This window comes from Dreissena polymorpha, chromosome 7 (genome assembly GCF_020536995.1).
Source record: "Dreissena polymorpha isolate Duluth1 chromosome 7, UMN_Dpol_1.0, whole genome shotgun sequence".
Lineage (NCBI taxonomy): Eukaryota > Metazoa > Mollusca > Bivalvia > Myida > Dreissenidae > Dreissena > Dreissena polymorpha.
Window position 1 is genome coordinate 50,825,488 of NC_068361.1, and position 22,688 is coordinate 50,848,175.

General features: G+C 33.6%; 1 long non-coding RNA gene across 1 annotated transcript; it reads left to right on the top strand.

Moving 5' to 3' along the window:
* Positions 1-14,483: 14,483 nt before the first annotated feature.
* On the top strand, positions 14,484-16,204 carry LOC127839141 (uncharacterized). Its single transcript, XR_008030180.1, has 3 exons — positions 14,484-14,663; positions 14,816-14,961; positions 15,271-16,204. It is a non-coding gene; the product is annotated as an uncharacterized LOC127839141 (long non-coding RNA).
* The last annotated feature ends 6,484 nt before the right edge of the window (positions 16,205-22,688 follow it).

Genomic DNA, 22,688 nt, shown 5'->3' on the forward strand with positions numbered 1-22,688 from the left:
TCTGAATGTCTCTTTGAGCAAATAAGCATAGGTATGGTTTTTGTGTGTTCATTTTCAGCACAAAATAATTGTAGATGTCACTATCTATTAATGTAGGAAAGTCCATTAAGTCACTACTCAAAAATACGTAATAGCCAATATGGCGGCGCCCTTATTATCGATTCTGGGATTGTCTATATTGCGGAGGATACTGGCAGTGGTCAATGTATAGTGATTGAGCATGCCTGTATTTACGTCATCGTCCAAGATGGTGGCAAGCAGAAAAGAAATTACGATGAACGGCAAAATGATAAATAACATTCGAATTAACAACGGATACCATATGGTTATAAGGAAATAATTTAATGGGTGTGTCAATTAACCCTCAAGACTAATTTTGAGATTAAAACAACACATATTTAGTAGAAATCTGCACAGTGAATGTGTGTCACTGAAACCAGTGTTAGAAAATTGCAGTTCAGTCTACTAGCAATACATTTTAATTATATGGGTCTCAACATTAGTCATTAAGTGTAAACATGTCTACTTCTAATAAAGGGCCAGGCCCAACAATTTTCATTACTTATATGGATACCTAAAGTGTTAATTATACATTTAATGTTAATTAAATTATAAGGGACCCTAGAATGTCAACTTGTATCTTTTATGTTGGACCCAACGATGCTTTTTACGTATATGGGACCCAACAATGTTTCTTATATGAGATCAAACAATATTTCTTACAATACTTTTTAGATGGTCGCTTTAGCGACCATCTAATGTGCTTGATGTAAAATTCAGGTCGATACGGCCTGGGTATGATTAGCCCAATTCCCGCTTACACTACGCGCGAAGAAAGAGTTGTATAATTTATGCAAGAGGTTTGAGTTCTCCAATTATGTTTATTCACAAATGGAAACATTATATTAATATCGTGTTAAATGCAATAGTTTCGAATGGTGTTTTATAGAAAAGAATAAAACAAACAATGATCGTATTGCACGTGTCGCGGAGGAGATTGTTTATGAATGATTAAAATAGTCCACTTTCTGCTGCGTCTGCGTGACGTAGTATTTTCGCTCATCTCATTCATAAATCTGAGGCTGGCGATAAACAAAGGGGAGTCCGGGTGAGAATTACGCACTAGTATAAGGTTACGCTTGTTTATATTCACAGGTCTCAATTAATAACACGTTGACCACGAGTTCAACAATTATTACCGGGATACGATAGACAACATAAAAATGATTCATTATCGCTGAAACTGTTAAAAACATTTAAATATAACAAGAATATTCTCTAAAAAATGTAGTCTTGCTGTTTTGAAATAAGGTTTGGAATTTTGGTTTCTAAATAACTTAATTAAAAACAAAAGTTTAATTATAGTGTTTTTTACTTTTAGTCGCATATTTACCGCATTATAATGTGTGTTATAATAGGCAAACCATACATTAGTAAAATTCAATCTGCCTTCGCACATAGAAGGAATGGGTCAATTAGGTGCTGCGTTTCCTTTGCTTACTTCAGTTAGAGGTCAATTCTTTACGTAAAAGCAATCACAAGGCCCCGGCTTCAGAGGAATTGCGGAGCGTTCTTACATAATTAAAGTCGTAGTCGCATGGTATTTGCGTTTAGCGTCCTATTTGGTCACGTGGTTCTTTTTCGCGGGTGTTTTGGCATTCATTTTATGAGGCTATTAATAGATGCACCTGTCGATAAACAAAGGAAAGTTTACGGGCGATAACAACGCAATAGGTTACGCTCTCACATACAACTCAATGACGTAGTACAGGTCGTAAATTGAGAGATTTGGGAAAAAGTTGACGCTTATTTATATTCTCAATTTATAAAACGTTGAACATAAGTTCAACAATAACTTCAGCGATACGATAGACTAAAAAAAAATCATAATCGCTTAACCCGAATATAACAAATAATTTAAAATAATAATACGAATGACCTGTTTCATAACCTCGTTGAAGCTACTACATCGGGTATTTCTGGAAAGCGTTCTTGGTTCTCAACACATAGCGGCGATCTTTTGTATTTACGGGTGCTAGCAACGCAATAGTAGAAGCTTAGTAGAAGGGTTAGCTTGTTTATATTCACAGTTCTCAATACATTGACAGTTGGATATGAGTTCATCAATTACTCAGGCATACGATAGGCAACCTCGAAAATGCTTTATAATCGCTAAAACCGAAAACAACTAAATATATTATATTAAATATATTTATAACAATACATGTCTTTTAAAAATGTAGTCGGCGTATACGCCGACTTTGAAATAAAGTTAGCAATTTACTTTTCTAAATAATTGAATACAATTAAACAAAAGTTAAACTATTGTGTTGTGTTTTTCACTTGTAAGCTGCATATTCACCGCATGAAATGTGTGTTAGCATTGTCAAACCACACATTAGTGTGAGTAAATAAAAAATATACTACAGGAGAGCACTTCATATGTGTCCTCATATGCCTTGTTATGAGTATCTTTCTTCATTATCGAAATATATCGTATGTTTATATTTGATTTAAACGCAGTTTTCTTTCGTCACATTTAAATCACACGTCAATAGCGCCGTCATGCGAAAATGGGTCTTATGCGTTTCGGCAAGCGTTTGTTAAACCCAACATGTGCTCTTGCGCAGTCAGGCCATAGGCGACGCTGTTCGCTTTAAAATCACTCAATATGTAATGTTTCTCCTTACCAGAAGGAGGGATAGCTGAGTGGGCTATTTATATGAAGGGCGCATATGGAATAAGACCCATTTTCGCATGACGAGGGTCATTACAAATCTGATTGCGAATTGAAAATCCCACATTTAAAAACAATGCTTTTTGATACAAAATTGAATTCAAAATAGCAAACTTGTTAATAATGGCAGCCTATCGACGCATTAAGGAATGATTTCCAGACGTGCTGACCAAGTACGGCAAACATTGTGGTATGATAATTAAACGATTTTCTCTTATCGTGACACTATACTATTTCGCTAATGATTGTTTTCTCATCTTGGAGGCGAAATTGAAATTCTGCGAGATGGATTGTAACGCGTAATTGTAACAGGGCCACAATTTGTGTCGTTTGAGCATACAGAGAGTAGTCCGGAATTTCTTACACTGAACAGTGCTACATCCTTTAAATTGAGCACATACGCAGTGATGTAGCAACAATTCAGAGGTTGTATCTCGAATCAGCTTATTAAATATTCGAAAATATTCATGCGTGTCTGTTGGCGTTATGTTAAAGTCACTAAGATGAAAACTGAAACAGCTTCGCCTAAAAGCGCATTAGTGCTCTATACCTATGTTTATGTTAGCGTTGTTGACACCGTGTGAACTGCTCGGGTAACAAGTAAAGCATAAACAGCAATGTTTATATACTTTTATTCCTCCATATACAAGATACGAAGATTATTGTATATTTTGAATTTGTATATGGTGTCAAAAATCAAAAGTTTTGTACACGGAACTTTCATTATGAATTTATATTCTTGGTGAGATAGTCATTTGATATTAGAAAAAATATTCCTTTAATATGATGGTGACTGCAAATTTTCTTTATATTAAGTTCTCATTACCATTTTCATCATACTTTCTTTGCTTTCAGAACTTCCAAAAAAGCATGCTGTTTTTATTTTGTCTTAGTTATTTCTATGAAATAATAAGGATGAAAAAAAGTGCACACAAAACTCGACCCGTGCGCTATGACACACACTTTTTTAAGTTGAATGGCGTGTGTTCATTTCAAACTTGCGATTGATTTTGAAAAATGAATTGCGTGTTAAATTATGCAATAGCGAACATCTTCAGTGCCTTCAGCGCTTTGATTATATATGGGACCCAACAATGTTTCTTATATGGGACCCAACAATACTTCTTATATAGGACCCAACAATATTTCTTATATAATATGGTACCTGACAATATTTCTTGCAAAATTTCTTAAATATGGGACCCAACAATGTTTCTTATACGGGACCCAACAATACTTCTTATATAGGACCCAGCAATATTTCTTATATGGTACCTGACAATATACCTTATATGGGACCCCACAATATTACTTATATGGGACCCAACAGTATTTCATATATGAGACTCAACAATATGACTTATATGAAATCTGAAAATTAGTGTCAACATGTTTATTTCTTATATGGGACCCTACAATTTTTATAACTGATAAGAGGCCCAACAATGTTTATAACATGTATTTTGGCAGAGGAAGAAGTATTGCAATATTGCAATATCATCTGTTTACCACCACTGTTTCCCTTTGAAAGAAAGGAAGTATCTGAAGAGAAGGGGAATGGGAAGCTTGGTATTAGTTTATAGCCGTGTGGATACATAATTATGGCTGAATGTTACTGCTTCTGTTACTGATTATCATAAAAGCTTTAAAGCAACAATCAATATTCCATTAAAAATTTCCTCTGTATTTTGGCAAAGAAATATTAATCTTAGTCTTTTACAGATGACACAGAGGGAAAGTTTTGAAAAAAAATCGGTTAAAAAATAATACAATATAAAGAAGTGAAACTCCAGCTGCTGGAGCAGTATTGAATTTTCATTAAAAACAATTAGTAGGTCCTTTATTTAAGGCAAGTGACCGATTGCCCAAACAGTACAAAACAGCACAATACAGCACAATACAAACCAACATAAACACAAAATATGAATAAAGCTGGGGTCACCGCCTTGGAACGGTCAATGCAAAGCATTGGGGGTTTAAACCTGGTTATAGAGCGCTCAACCTCACACTTGGCCCAGCAATATTCATAATACATTTAAGTGTAAATAAAATTTAACGTCATAGCATTGTTACTCAAGTTAAACAATAATAAAAGGGAATTAAAACGCATTCAATTTAATTGCTATTTAATTACTCAATTGCATTGAAGATACAAGAGTAACAGAATTACAACTTTTTGACGAACGATCAAATAAAACTATTAACAATTGTCAACTACATTCCTTCTTTATAGAAAAGATTTGAGAATACAGAATCATAGAGTTAATATCTCAGATAATCATCGCGCAAATACAGGAAGAAGCAGCAATAATGGGTGTAAAAATTCCATTTTACATAGCTTGGTTGTTTATGTGACTGCTAAACAAATTACAAGGCATTTTTCCTGAACAATTCCAGGGAACAGTTAAGCATTTGAAACTTGAAATGTTTTATTTTATTCATAAACCCATGTGGGACAGACAGACACAGTGATTGCAGTATAGCTCCAATCACTTGTGGTAGGGGAAAGCCATATAAAAAGCTACAGCTTTTAAGTGGAGCAAATAATGGTTATTACATGTAATTAACCTTCGGTTTATGACAATTTATTGCAATTTTTCCCCAAAAGTGCCCGTCACATGGTATTTTCCCCTTTTGAAAGGTAAGGCCGTATCCCAGAGTCAATTGTTTGTTTGCTTAAAGGATTTGATGCCCATTTTATTTGTTCAAACATATAAAGGCAAAAACATGTAGTGCCAGCTGAAATTGAAATTAACAAACAAGATTAAATGACTTAAGGTCAAGGCTACAAAGAGGAATCTTAAATGATGCACAGTACCAACTCCAGGGATTTTCTTAACTCTTTCAGTGCTGGAACCGAATTTTGAAGGCCTTTGCAAACAGTTTGGATCCAGATGAGACGCCACAGAATGTGGCGTCTCATCAGGATCCAAACTGTTTGCTATTCTTATAGTATTCTTTGAAAAAATTCAAAGAAAACGCTAATTTGAGAAATTCAGCAGACAACATTTTAGCAGACGACAAATTTCCCAGCATGCAAAGGTTTAAGAACTTGACTTCCACTTGCACAGATCCTAGGCCCAAGCGTTCTTGAGTTATCATCCGGAAACCACCTGGTGGACGGACCGACAGACCAACATGTGCAAAGCAATATACCCCCTCTTCTTTGAAGGGGGGCATAAAAATCAGTTACTTGTTTTATTTCTGCATAAACAAACTGTTGAGTGAAACATCTATCAGACATGAAAATCATGCAAGATTAATACATGGCTCTATATCTAACATAAATGATATTTAAATTTTCATAATATTTAATAATTAATCAAATAACTGTAGAGAATGAAATTTTGAAAGGCCTTATTACTCACTTAATGTCATAAAGACTAGTCACTTTAGGGAGAAGTTCTGCAAAATCTCAAACAGAAGAAGGAATAACGTTGGTCCAGTTCTTTAAGATTAATATTAAATTGTGTTTTGGAAACAGTCAATCTTTAGAAAATTGAAAACAGTTTAGACAAATGATCGTTGTTGGCAATGTTATTGAAACGACCATACTATTGACTGCTAGCCGCTGACTATCGAACTGGACGGGGCTTTATAATCAATAATCGAGGTGACTGCCAACAGCTGTTGTGTTGGAATGTATTTGAAACTCTGACCTTTGGGCAAAAGAATTTGGTTGAATTTAAATTGATCAGGTTTAATGCCTTCATGAACCCAAATTAAGGTCATTTTGCAAGTGGTCAGGACATGAACCAGCTTTCCTACTTCTTGTGACCAGTATTAGCCAACCACAAGTGACCCACTTCTTCCCAACTTGATTCAGAGGTTGGGGAAGAATGACCTACAAATACAATGTTACAATGTTCGGGAACCAATCTCTATGAAGAAACTTTATCCTACCCCCAGATTCAAACCTAAAAATTGACAGTCTGGCGCTCTATCAACTGAGCCATCAACTCAGCTAGCTGGGCAGGCCCAAAACATTTTGGATTAAAAAAATCAATGCACAGAAAGCAGAAAGCATACTTCATTTTTAGCATATGATCATATAACCGGACATTACCTAACTTTTGGTTCCTAAACATCAGTAAATTACAGACTGCGCATTGCGATAAATAGTTGATATTTTAGATGATATTTAATATATAGCATCTTCAAGGTCTGTTCTTTAAAACGCACTGATTGAGTCGTAATGGGAAAGACTCTTTGTCAAACATTTCGGTATGTTTTGCTGACATTTATATACAATTTTGTTGATTTCTGTCTCGTTTCCAAATCGAGGTTAAACATTGTTCGCGGCCACATGCTAGTATAACTATGTTGGCAAGCAAGAAGTTTAAGCATTAATTTTAAGGCCATTTAGTAGTCCTGCCTGCAAAAGTCCATTTCAGTTTTGATTCGTGTTTAAAGATTTTGCAGCACCTTAAATGAAATAAAGAATAAGGACAATAACAGATCAAGCGTGACAATATGCGTATTGCTAATATATTATATTAAAATATATGAAAATCTTGTTGATTCTTACAATAAATGACATCAATCTTATAGTTTTATTTATGATCCATGTTTAATATCGATGATTATATATGATTCAAATAATTTCATGGTTTTTAACACGCCCATATCTTTCTGATCTATTTAGGATTTTCATCAGATATTTCACACAAGAATACAAGATCACATATAGAAAACAATCAATAACAATAACAAAAACATGAATATTATTTATAACTGGCAATATAACTTGGTCCTTGTAAACAACAAAGTTCATGTTTCGACAGTTTAAATAATATGTTAAATGCCCCCCTCCTTGAGTGGTTTTGATCATGTGATCCGTTATAGCTACAACTGATCCGTTAATGCATGAATTCTGCGGCGAAAAAAAGGTAACACAAATACATTTTGGATTTGACAAGGCGGACAGTCGCTCCAACATTATTTTGCCAACCCGGCTAACATCTATAATTAACAGACAATTAAATTTGCCAACTTGTTAACAGAAAGCCAATTTAACATGAGCGGATCAATGTGATTTTAATAAATCAATTTACTTATTAAGAAACTATGTTACAGTTGGTCGATTCTTTAAATGTAATTTAGCAATCTGTGAAAACAATATGTATATATTGTAATGTCAATATTACGCCAATAATTTACTACCAACATGGAACATTCTAACAAACAAACGCAGTCAGTCTGTGCTATGCTTAGAGGGTCACTCGTACTCAAAGAAGCACATGTCTAAGTCAACCATATGATGGTTATGCAGTAAATCGAACATGTCTGTACAGTCGAATTTGCCTGCATGTTGCATTTTATGAATTTCGTCTTCAATGTATAATTTTTCTGGTATAACATTCTATCAATATATAACAATTTAATTCTTTGCTATTATATAAATATAATCGGTGATAAAACGCGTAAGAAAGAAGACGGTGAGCCACTGACAGACACAAAAGACCTTTTGTTTGGATGTTTTTTCGTTTGTGTATTTTGTGTATATATATGTTTATAAATGTCATATAAATGTCATATCATAAAAACAAATGAAATTAAGAACAACATATTTGCGGTTTTTATGTTTATCCCATTCACAAAATGGCACTTACATGTATTCCAATAAATGTAATGTAGGAAATGTAATGTTTTGAATTGGCTAACTGTCAACAAGTTGGCAAAATTAATTGTCGGTTAATTATAGGTGTAAGTCTTTGATAGGCATATAGAACGTTTTGCCGTTGAATAAAAATAATGTAGGAGCGACTGTCCGGGTTGACAAAATAATGTAGAAGCGATTGTCCGAGTTGGCAAAATAATATAGGAGCTACTGTCCGCCCTATCAAAACATTGTAGGAGCGAATGTCCGCCCTGTCAAATTTAGCGTTAGCTAAAGAAACTTCAGCGTACAGTTTATATAGTATTGACATATCTGTACGCTGAAGTCAACCCTGTATCGAAAGTCAACCAGAGTGGTGACAGATTTATGTCACGCTATAAATCAAAGACAGTATGTTTTCTTGGATACATTCCTTCATATATTGGTGAATGAATATAAATTACTGCATCGGGGCATATTTTAAGATTCAAATGTTTCAAATGCATCTTACAATAGATGAAAATAACTCTCATCAGCCTGAAAGTCATAATTTTGCACCATTGTCGCTTTGTCATGTGACGAGTTTTCATTTGGATACTTTCGGATCGACCTTGACATTTTTTGCTGGAATTGTAAACATTACTTTCGTTTTCTGAAATCTATTATTTGTGATTAACAAGTTACGTCTGGTGGATTTAAACACTGATTTCAAAGTGAATTTGGTAATTTTGAATATTTTGTACATTGATTTTGTATTTACACTACAATTTGTTTACAAAACAAGCAAGAATAATTATAAAAAAAACGGGAAATGTCTTTCTGAATTTGTAAACAATTGAGCACATGGTTTGTTACTAAAAATAGAAATAACATCATATGACCGTGAAATCTCGGGAGATTCGCATTTCAATCATATGTGTCACGTCACTGTTTTTCTCGATAGACCAGTTGAATGTTATTGTTTACATTCGGGATTTTCCGCGCATGCGCACTGGCTGGTTGGCAAAAAACACTGGTTACAGTAACGTAAATCATGTATACATGTCGTTTGTTTAGTCAATAAAACGATGCAAAAATCCGAAATAAACATAAAAACTCTTAAATAATAGTGCAAAAATATAATATTTTGTACCAATAAATGTATTTTCATAAATATAATTACCTCTGTATAAAAATACATATTAATAATATTAATACATCAGACTTAAAACTGGCAATCCAACAAAACAAAACAATAAATATTCTTTCATATTTTTTGTGATTGTAAGATTTTGGTAAATTATATTTCAAAGATAATAACACATACATTAATTTGATTATAATTATAAGTGGTGCAGATATTGTTATTGTTCATAAGCGAACGAAGGTGCAAGAGGGGCATTTAATCAATTATAAAACGAAGCCCTAAAAGCGGAATACATTACATTTAATAAACATTGTAGTAATTTTATTTTACATGGAATGAATTACCGTTTCGTTTCCATCATACATATGAAAAACAAGAACTGCATATTAAGCAAATTAAACTGTCTTTGCATGCACTCTCTTTACTGGTGGTAAGGAGTGATAACAATCTAGCATTTTATGATAAATATATCTATATATTAATTTATTTTACGCAAGTATTTTTTACCCTTTTGTTGTTTGCTTGTTTTCATGTCATTTCATACACTACAGAAACGTACAATCTAAACATGAATAGCCGAGTTTACATTTGCCGGTACTCGTTAAATACGTTAATTGTGTAGCAATGAAATTGCACAATATTTTTAATTTATAGTTATTAACACTCTATTATTATGATTAAACAGGCTAATATATACATACACTAATTCCTGTTAATCCATTTCGGACAAATATCTTCATTTTTTAATATGTTCAAATATTTTATTAAAGCAACTGTTTCGTATTTTGGCTTTACAATTTTGCTTAGATGATCGCTCAATATGCCAAGAGATGACATGGAGGTATCATAAATGATGTTTAATGACCAGACACTTGTATGCCACATGTGGTTTATGCAGTGGCCAAGAATAGGTCCCTGGATTTATCACACCATGTGTTCTTTGTAATTGTTTGGACAGTATCCGATCATAACGAGATAATCGCTTTATGATGAACAAAAGTGCAATAAAACACCGGGTTAAAAACGCTGAAACAAAGAGTGTCAAAATTGGTGTGAATAATTAAATAAAAACAATTACATTTATCAAGAGAATTTATTTAATGTGTAACAAGGCAAGTTTTTACAGGCATGTTCAAATCAGTTACTATATGTTGCGTACATAAAGTCGATCTATTTGCTGTTTGTTTACATCCTTATTTTTGTTCGTTCATTAAATTTGTTTTATTCTGAAAAAATTTCAATATCAGAGAATTTTTTATCTAAAAAATGGTCGCGAAGATGTGCCAAGTAGAGATTTTTATGGTAACTGCATACCGTGCTCGTATATTGTGTTCCACTCCAGATTTCGTTTATAGTAAAAACAAATAATAACAACAATATAATCGTTCCAAAAATGCATTTCCTTGCACGCTTATGTTTAATTCAGACATAGTTAGTAAAATTATATTTGATATAGTGCATGATTATCAATAAAAACGATTATTATTTCAACTTTCTCTATAAGCGCTTATATGAATTTCACCTCTTTTTGCCAACCAGTGGGCGGAGTGTAATATTTGCAGGTGCGCGTGACTTCACTCGTCAACTGGTCTATATGTTAGAGCAGAAAAGATAAATGTTAAATGTTTAAGATAGTATTTTGTAAAAAAACATATCAGTTAAATGTGAAAAATGTCAATCTTTCCAATAAAGACATAAAGTAGCTGATTTGGGCCAATAACTGCTTTTACAAGCTGTTTTGGAGCGGTCTTTGTTAACTGTCAACTTTTCGTATATTCCTGGTTGACTTTCCTACTGGGGTTGGTCCATAACTTTAATGTTGCGCCATTCAAAATTCATAGAAAGCGAATTTTAAAGTTATTGAAGCCAGAACTAATTTAGCGTAGGAGCGATTGTTTGTGGGAGCGTTTGTCTGGAAACCTTATCAAACTGATGTAAAAGAAGTCTTAAACCATTTATTGCTTTTCCCCAGAACAACTTTATTACGCTACTGATCCGGTAATAGTAACATGACTGTACCACTAAGGCTAGTCCAACTGTCTTGTGTGGTTAAAGATTCCGTTCTTTTATAATTTATTTCCCCAGTCTAACCATTGCAGTCAGCCTAAAACATATATTGAACTTGTATCGCATGGAAATGATCTGATGCTACAATCATGCTTGCTTTCATGAATGTCACTATATCTGCATTAAATGCAGATTATAGGTTACATTTGTTTGTTTGCGGTAACAAGGTTGTCACCTAAATTCGTGCCACGGCTTTACATGTTTGAAATATGTTTTCATTGTCAGCAAACGTTTCAGAAACTGTGTCCTAATTATTGGTTGCAGTTTCAGTTTAAATTCAGTCATTTGCAGAATAATTTTAATAACCAAAGATATAAATAAACCTAATAAATATTATCGCCACTTACCTTTTTAAGTTTAACCGCGAAAATTGGCAAATTTTATTACAGAGTTGTCGTTCGTTGCTATGCTGGTTCCCGGTAAATCACTGCGCCGAGGTTGGTCAATCTCATACGCAGTGGCCTCCCTTATTCTAGAAAAAGACATTAATGATTGGCGAATGCCCAAGGGATGTAACTGCTGTGTGGAGTTTGACCTAATGTTTGCTAATGGGAGATATAGGCCCGACAATTCGAGTAAAATTACATATGCAAATTTGAATTTAAAAATAGTCATGAGTATGTTAAGCAGCCTTTTTTTAAGTGGGTCTTCAACTGTCGGGTCCAAGTGCCCGATAATCGACTTTGGGACCCGACAATCGACTAAAGACCCAACAATACGGCCGTAAAATGGACGTTTGACCCACCATTTTACCCAATCTGAAACTATATATATATATATATATATATATATATATATATATATATATATATATATATATATATATATATATATATATATCTTATAATGCAATTTAATAGGAATCAATTTTTAAACGACACAGGCTCTGTTATATATCTGTTCAGAATATCGGGGTAAGAAACAAGAAGATGATGCAGAATGATGAACTATGATGAAGAATGAAAAATGATGATGATGATGGTGGTGGTGGTCATGATGCTGCTGCTGATGTCGATGATGATACAAATGATGATGATAAAAATGATGATGACGATGATGATGATTTTTTCTTTGTTGAATCGTTATTCATTCAATGATGTGTGTGTCGGTTAAATGCATAAGGCAGAACATTTTTAAATTTAAAATATTTCCATTTTATAAGCTATTTTCAAACAATATTTCAGCTAGGTTAGTAAAAGAACAACATTTTATACATGTATTTAAACCCAAATTAAATTTCATTTAATATTTATTGACGTTATGACGTCATAATTGATATGACGTTATCTCCATGAAATTTTGACGTTGTAATATATTGTATTATGCCCTGATGAGCTATGCGAAACGCGTTGGCTAAATCAATATATATTTAAAATCCCAGACACGTGTTTTTACTTTTATATATATATATATATATATATATATATATATATATATATATATATATATATATATATATATATATATATATATATATATATATATATATATATATATATATATATATATGGGCCGTGTCGCGGCAAAACCTGTATTCGTGACATCAGTTATGACGTTGGTAAATTCTCTGTAAAGTGACGTCAACATTTTATTTAATTTGCACGATTTCGTCATCACTGCAACATGTGGATCTGTGTAGCTGTTTTGGACAGTTTTATATTTGTGTTAAATATAAAATGATGTGATATGGATAATGAAATAGAAGTAAGTAGTATATTTTATTATTATTGGCTATTTTGCAAAATTGGTTTGATCTAAATATTTAATAGAATATAGCGAACTAGACGTGTTTACAAATTAATCACCATGTTAAACGTTGCTAAGATATTCAGTGAACGAAAATTTATTTACGGTATAACTTATCAGACTAAAAGTTTGTTATTTTTATTTGTACATGAATTGTTGTAAGAGTTTATCCCAACCTTTTATTGCAACCATGGGGTAACTACAAAAAGTTTTTTTTCCAATATTGAACCCGATCGATTCTAATTTGTTGTGCCGATCCTAAAGGCTAAACAGTTTTTATAATTCAAAGCAAAAAAGTATTTGTTAGTTTTTGTTTTTGAGTTTTATTATAAACTCGACCATAGTCTCTTAATTATTATTTATCCAACTTCTTTATAGATTTAAATAGATTAATATGCAGGAAAGAATATTGCATAGAAGTTTGGAAAATTTTTGTCACTTATTATCCTTGTTTCGGTAGGAAATAGCTTGCATATCGCACATATATATCTACATTGTCTACTTTTATTCGATGACTGAGTGCAAAAACAAATTTCTGTAATTTCGCGTATAGAAACACGTATCGATTATTTAATGTTTGACTAATATGCATAGACTATATACGTTTCCAGGAACTGGACAATTTATTGTCCGACCACTTTGGGCGAACTCCATCGGCATCTCAGGTGAGCTCAAATTCCAATGATGGGACTTATATAAATTCCCCAAATGATCATTCATTTAGAGAGGACGAAAACAGTTCAGCAGCCACTATTGTTGATTGTAGAGCCAGAAATTTCATTCACCAACATGACATTTTATGTAACAACAGTGATGAGTATGAAAGTGATGTGGACGATACATACATTGTCAGTGGTGCATGCGCCAGTGGTGACATGGACGCTGACTATGCAACTATGTCAGGCAGTTTCTCGAGATCGGATGTGGTTGCAAGAGTACGTGTACTGTTAATTTTGAAATTGGCCTGGTATACCATCATATATTGAACATGAGAGAATTGACAAAGGAAGAGAAAGATATTATTGTCATGAGTAATCTTAAGTGTGGAAATGGCCTGACTACAAAACGAGGGAAGCCAAGGAAACTATGACTATATAGCATATGTAATAATTGTTTGATTTTTTTTTAAAGTAGGCTTAACAGAATGTGTAACGTTACCTTAATAACAAAGAAAAAAAATTTAGTAACGTTTTAGTATGTAATTTTAGAATGTAAACATATGGTCTGCAATATTTTACAGGTCAGAACAAGAACCGCTACCTCATTTGCTATTTCACATGGCGTGTGATGACCGGCAGACATGACGTGATAGAATACCACATGCAAATACCAGGACATGCCAGGTGTCTGGTTGACAGTGGATTTGGGCATTTAAAGAAACTTTACAGGTACCTAAAAGCCGCCTTTGTTGTATGTGTAAGAATTTTAAAAAAGTTAAATTTTCCTTGTATAAAGTGTTTTATTTATTTAGCATGTAGAATAAGATCGAGTTTACATTTCTTCTCCTGACAATACTAGCAATCTGATCATTGAAATTCAGGAGGTCGAACATTGAGACAATGACTCATTGACCCAGATGGTGAATATGTCCTCAGCATCCAATGAAGCAGTGAGGTATCCGGCATGGAACTGGCGGGATTGGAAAGGGTTTTTGTCCCGACCGTTTTGTCCTGTACCAGCGATAAGGTATTTACTAACGTACGCCTATGGTAATTGGTTGAAAATGTTCACACCACTGAGTAGAATTGTTATATTTTTTTTGTATAACGGTTTTATACTGCTGTTTAACGAAAAGTGTAAAATTCCTAAAGTGCAATACAAAGCGAAAGAAAAACAAAACTTGGACATAGCCATGCACATTGTCTTCAATTATAGTTACCAATGCAAATGAATATTATTCGCAAATACATCATAATCATCAAATGCATCATAATTTTGTGTCCTAACCAAACGTATTAAAATGTTTGCCAAAATAGTATGTATTTTTATTTTCAGACAATATCAGTACTTCCGCATGACGACGGAAGAGCCAGGTGTGGTCACAATGCGCACGAAAGTCGGATGTCCAGAGGTCAAGGTTACAGTGGCTATGGATGGCGTCCATATTCCATACCAACGACCGCAAATTGTAGAGGCCAAAGGACTCAGCCGAGACAGACAGGAGTACTTGTACAAAGTTGTCAGGCCATATCTCAGCGATGCTAACAAGGATGCTACTTGTCCTTGCCCAGAAACATAACTATAGTTATGTCGTCGCATCTATCGCATCTACGGCGAAAGATTACACACATTATAATGTCAATGTTTACAGGCGAATGACAAATAACTTCAAACTTATTCTTCACTTCTTTTTGAATATCCTTCAATGTCTGTTTGAATACATTGGTTTATTTATAACACATTTAAATAACACTTTTTCATATCAAATGAAATATTTGTATTCACTTCTGCTCGTTTCTATAGAATTCATGGCAAACGAAGAATTCTGCATACAATATAAGCTGTACGATAATTAAATTGTGAACATGCTAAGAATAATTATAAAAATTATTATAGATTACTCGACTCCTATTTTTTAGGAAAAGCACTTTTGGGAAATAAAAATCTAACATTTCAACACAATGAAATTATTTTATTATTATTATTATTGGATATTGTTGGTTTATGTATTAATGGTGTAATTGATAATGTTTGTTTTGATGTGTGCATTCCTATGAAAAACTAAATGATATGTTGTGAAAATATGTGAGATTGGTTTAGAAAAAAATGATTTAAACTGTATGGTTTGCTGGTCGATGTAAATATAAGTGGACTTTGTTGCTAAGCAACGTATGTTAGATTACAGTTTAATGTTAATCACAACTATTTTTAGAACAAATAGATACCTGATAATATATTTTTAACAAAATAAATGTGTTCTTAAATGTTATTTCATGTCTTGTTTATAAGTGTGGATTTTGATGTAACATACATCTGAATGCGGTTTACTTAAAAACGTTGTTAACGTTGATAACGTCAAAACACCTCTGCAGTGCTGTTACTAAAATAAAAATTTATCAGTAAGTAATGGGGCTATATCTATAAAATTGGTATCATAATAACAAGCTCAGAACAGTCTTTATCAATCCATAGAAAACAAAAAATGTGAAATTTTGTCACGAATACAGGTTTTGCCGCGACACGGCCCATATATATATATATATATATATAAAACATGCACTCAATAAAACATAGCATCATGGAGCAAATAACAAAACATGAAATACCGTTCGTCCGATAAATCTTTGAAAACGGCTTCTTCAAGTTTTATTTGAGTATGAATATATAGTGATTCATTTGCTGCTTCATTTTTTTAGAAATATGCTTTAGAGGTCGCCGTGGCATAGTGGATACGGTGTCCGCCTAGCAATCGGGAGGTTACGGGTTCGATCCCCACTGTGGGAGCGTTCTATAGATCTACCCCATAGACCCCAAGGAAAACGGACTCGAGAACGTTTCATGAAAAAGTCTTAGACTTGTTATGCAATTGAGCTTAAATAAATAGGTTTAAAAAAAAAAACCATCGTCAGTCAATTTTCCCAGGTACGAAACATCATCCCCAACACTGAAGCACGTGGCGTTATGGTTGTACAAGAAAGTCAGGAGCCGTTGCAAACAATTTGTTACAACATTCATGGATGAAAAACAACAACATATATGTGTAAAACAAAATATGTAGTTTTTCGAAGACAATTAATTTTTCAAAGATAATGACCAAAATTCAATACAACATGGGTGAATATGTAAGAAAAACACACACTCGTTATCTCTTTCACTACAATCATATATTGTGTGCATATTCACAACATATGATGTAATTAACCAACATACATCTCAATATGAAGACTACTTGTTGTTATATGACCTATGACTTGCATAATTATTATAAATGTTATAATAACTCACCATGTCAATTGTATTGAGTAACAGAAAAAACATTTTCTTTAGGGACTGGTAACCCTACTCATAATTCTTCTGAATGAAAATTAGTCTTAAAACATGTGTAATTGTTTATGAAAGCCTCGTTTTTTGAAAACTGGGCTTAATGTATATGCGTCAAGTGTCATCCCAGATTAGCCTGTGCAGTCCTCGTATGCTTATCAGGGACGACACTTTCCGCCTGCTCTCGATTTCCGTTCAGAAGAGACCTCCTTTTAACGAAAAATGCAATAAGAGCGGAAAGTACCGTCCCTGATCTGGGCCGACACTGTACACACATGCATAAAGTTCATAGAACGCGGCTAACTTGATAATATTATGAATAATATGCATACGAGTCCATTGTATACTTTACATTTAGATGTAGTTATATGCACTGCTAACAATTCGTTGGAGTTGAACTTCAAATCAATGAAATGAAATAAGAAAAATCCATTACTAATATTTTTCTATCACAAAATACACACTTATAATAATTTGAAAGTATTTCCGTTTTTCCAAGTGTCTCCGGAACAGCCCAATAAAACTCAACGCGCCTATTGTAATGGTTCAAAACAAAGTTGAGACAACCGCTGAAAATTCATTCATACTTGTTACGCCATTGAAGACTGACCCTGCAATTTCAAAACGAGTTATTGAAAGTGGACAACAACGACTGCAACATAAATGCTAAATACAATCTTACAAGCGAAATGTTTTTCTAACTACTCTTATATGATTTAACTTTTATAACTAATTGTTTCAACTGGCACGATCCCTGTCCATATTGGAATGGCTAAGGCAAGTTGACAGAGCGATCGCTCACCTTTTTCTCCGATTCCATTTCCTTTCCATTATGAATATCAATCCAATTGTAATCCATATTTAAAATAATAATTTCAACAAATTCATGTTTAGCAAAACATGCAATGATTCGAAATTGAATATATTTTATGGGAAGAGTATCTGATCTTTTCTGTTTTTTTCTATTGAACGTTTACATATTGGCGTCAGAATAATATCTTGTCGAATTGACCGAGCTAATCCTGAATTTTGATTGTATTTGTAATCTTCCCTTTTGATTGGTCGAATGTCGTATTTGCCACGGTTTTACTGTATTGACCGAGTTATTCTCGTATTAGCTGAGTTAAAAAAATATTGGCCTGATTTAATTCGAGAATGTTTTCCCGTCTTATGTCCGCGAAATATGCATACGGTTTCCTCACTGTCAGTCCGTCAGTTATTCCGCATTTTTTTGTTTCCGCTCTCTTACTCAACAAGTTCAAATGATCGTCATAAAACTTTCTGTAAATGTTTATTAGTATAAAATGAAAGCCAAGCTTAATATCCAACAAAATCTCACTTAGCTTTTTGAAGTAATAAATATTGAATTATTCTCCCACGTAATTTATGAAATTTAATTTTGTCCAGAGCATATCTCAAAATCCACAAGAGTAAGGCAATATCAACGAAAAACATTATACATGTACTAAGGCAGACGTCATTTAGGGATTGTGAACTTTACAAGTATCATAACTTTTGTGCCTCATTTTTGTAGGGTTAATAACCTCTTTATGTTATAATATTACAAAGATACAATCTTACCAACTATCTACATTCATATGTTGAACACGGAACATTACCTTCCAAGGGACAGTGGAAGCAAATCATTGAATGCAATATCGTGATGCGTAAAAACAAAGACATGGTAAATCGTTTAAAAGCTAGAGACCCAAGGGGCTTAACGGCGCATGTTGTAGAAACTAACGGTTACTCCTCTTTACAGTTAATTACAAAGGACAATAAGGAACTCTTAGCCGTGTGCAAAACCCTATATCTTGTATTATCCATTATTGTTATTTTTCTTTTTTAATCAATATAAACAGTTATAGTTTATTTAAAGCCAAAACAAATCATGCGAAAGTATTCATATTTTCTTCATGTAGCCATATAAGCGCACATATACACAAAGAAGACTTTGTGCCGGTTGATCTTAAAGTTCTTATATTGTCGCGTTTTAATAGTAGTTATTTGGAGTTCAATAAAAACTGACTTTTTTCTATATCGATTTTTGTACCTCAGCATTAGCGGAGTTCTGAATACGGTCAATTATACAGGGACAAAGTAAATACATTAATATAGAATCCATGTATGTGTTCCAACGTGATCGACGGTTATTGCTGCTTAAAAGCATGTGTAAAAAAGTATGCGATCGCCGTGAAGAATGTTAGGCGAAAATAAATTAAATCCCATAGCAAAAGGCAACAACGTAATGTAAATCTACCGAACCGCGCGTACCAAAACATAGAGACCCGTTGCCTGAATAACCGCCAATCAATTCCACGACGAAGAATTCACATCGGTCTGCAATTTTCCGATTTACTTTCGGCATTGAAACAATGTTGATCTCAAAACACAGAAATCAGTACACCAGCATTATCGTGACAACAGTCAATCAAAGTACTGGCAGTACTGGTGTGACGATGCTTTTGTAGAGGATGGATATAAAACATCAATTTAAGTTTATCTATATCACCACACTTGTGTATGTTGATACGAACATTTGGGTACGATAAAAAATTTGGGTACGAAAATGTTGGGTACGAAAAAAAATTTGGTACGAAAAAAATTTGCGTACGAAACATTTTTGGTACGAAAAAAAGTTTAGGGGTACGGGGAAGTAGTACCCGTGGGTAACTTGACCCATTGAGCGAAACTGGGAGGCGGGTCACATTCTTGTTCATTAAGTATAGCAATACATTCATGATGATTCTCGAAAGTAGGTATGAGCACATAGCCGGACCATGTGAGCTTAATCGTATGAGCACTTGACTATCCGAGTTCGCCCACGAACATATGGATAAGTTAACTAATAGCGAAATGACCTTATACATGTATATGCTGAAATCTAACAATCGAACGAAATATCAAACATGGTATGTACACTTAGGTAGTTGTGTAATTTCTGTTAGAATATCGTATTCAATATGTAAATTTTAAATGATTGTGCCCGTACTTGAGTTTGTTGCCTTGTTTGAGTCTATACGCGCCTAGGCTGCACCTAGTGTGTGTATTTGTGTTTTTCCAAGGTAATCAGTTACCTCCGCGCTGAGGCTGCATAATGTTGGGACCCGGAGTGTGTCCAGCACTCCTACCTAATAAGATTAGATTGACGACAGTTGGGACGAATTTTGAATGATAGCTGCAATTTCCAGCTATTTGTTTTGTACTGAAATACTTTTTAATTTGTTATATGGTCAAATGCTGCAGGGGGGGGGGAGATTTTCCGGAAAAAAAACAACTGTCAGGAATGGTGACCACAAAACATACAAAATATAACATTGCGCCGGGAGCGGGAATCGAACCGGTGTCGTAAAGGTGAAAAAGCGAACGTCTTTACCACTGCGCTAGCGGGACGGAATATTATGCAAAGAAATGTTGTTTTATCTACATATATCATAGCAGTGCAGCGTTTACAATTTGCAGGTTCGAAATCGTTCGCATTCTTTAGTTTTGTGATCACGTAAAAAGTTAATTTTACATGTTTTTATTCGCAATTTATTTACTACATCGAGAACAAATATCAAACAAAATAGAGAAAATATATAGATGTTTTATTGGTCCATAAAAATAAAATGGATGTAAAATTACTAATTTGATATTAACGTTCTGATACACTTATTGAATCTGTTTCCTCAGGATATGCTGTTCTATTAATATTTACCTTTATCAACACGAACGACAACTCTGCTAGGAGAATGTTATCAATGAAAATCAACGAGCAATCTCCTACGCAGTGGCGAATGCCAAGGGAAGTAAATGAAAAATCGAGTTATCTCAATCGGACTGGCTCGGTCATTTACATAGGTCGCCATTGTGAAGATTTTTTTTACTGGTTATCAAACCTTGGACGCTGCTGTTCCAGCATCGTCAAAAAGTACACTTCAAGCGCCCGATCGCAACTGCCGCCTGTCAATATATGTCCCGGGCTTAGAAAAGTCATGCGTCCAGTTGCAACAACTCTTTATTTCTGACGGGTCTGGAATCCAGTGATGGAGGCGTATTAAACCAATTTATCAGTTTGACCAACACAAATACTGATATTGAAATATTCATATGAAAAGTCTATGTTTATTACAAATTATTTTATTAGTATCGCTAATAATCAACAAGTAATGACATTTTTTAAGTACATGCAATCTCGATTTCTCTTTATGCTTCGAATACATACCATTTAGCATATCTTCGCTTGTATCCGCGCCAATTTCAGTGCGTGAAAAGTTCCAATCTCTTAATGACCCCATTTGATTTTCCACCAGAAATAAAAAGAGGCGAAATAATGTAATCCTTGATTGTCTCTAACGATTACATTTAACACAAAATTTGCGTGTGTGCGACTGTCGTTGTGTGCGTCAGTGCGTGTGTGTATCTGTGCATTTGTGGCTTTTTGCGTACGAGCGTTATGTGTTTTGGTCCTTGATCTCGTGCTTTATCAGTTCAATCAATATCAAACTTTAACCTTCCATTTTCTGTACGATTTAATGCTGGTTTAAATGACAGTATGATCTAAATACTCAATGTTTTAATACGTATTTAAGGATTTGAATTCAACTGACAAAAAGTATACAGACTTTATACAGTGTATACGTTTGTAAATAAAGTTACAACAAGTCAATTATGTATTTTTTTAATTAGACAAAGTGATAATAAACTATTTAATTTCCTATACGCCACTGAAAATATAAACAGTTATTGAAATTGACAATATAAGCGACATCTTGTTAAAGACTACACACCTTTACAAGAACCAAATTTAACATGTCAATAAAATTTATTAATACAAAAAAAAGGTTTTCATTAAATATTGGTTTCATTTAACCTTTAAATGAACGTGTCGCTTTAAGAATTTTCCGCGTCGTAAGGCGCGAATCTCTTGCTAAAACAGTTAACAAAAAGGGCTACACGTTATAATTCTTAATGAAATACAAAAATAAGTATAACATAATTAATAACGTCAATACACACACACACGGTAAGATCAAAGTTTTAATGGAAAACTAATGTGACGTTCCACGTAAACTATTATTTTCGTCTACATTGAAAACTATGTATAGAGAAACAAGGTATTTATTACCGACCAATGAGGTAACATTATGCAACTTTCAATTTACACAGTGCTATATGGCAACAATATGGAATTTGAACAGTGGAAGTGTTTTCAGGCTTGAAATATCATTACTTGTAAGTTTGTATAAACACTCTTCTTATGCAATTAGTACAATAATGTTAACTTTATATTTTATGTTTAATACTTTGTTGCATGATTATTCTGCGCTTTTATATGGATGTGCAGCCGTTAAGGTTCATGTAGAGGCTTCATTTTGAAAAATGTGGGACCCCTAGCATTGAACTCAAATTTGACTAAAGGATGAGTGCCACATTGAAAATGTATACAT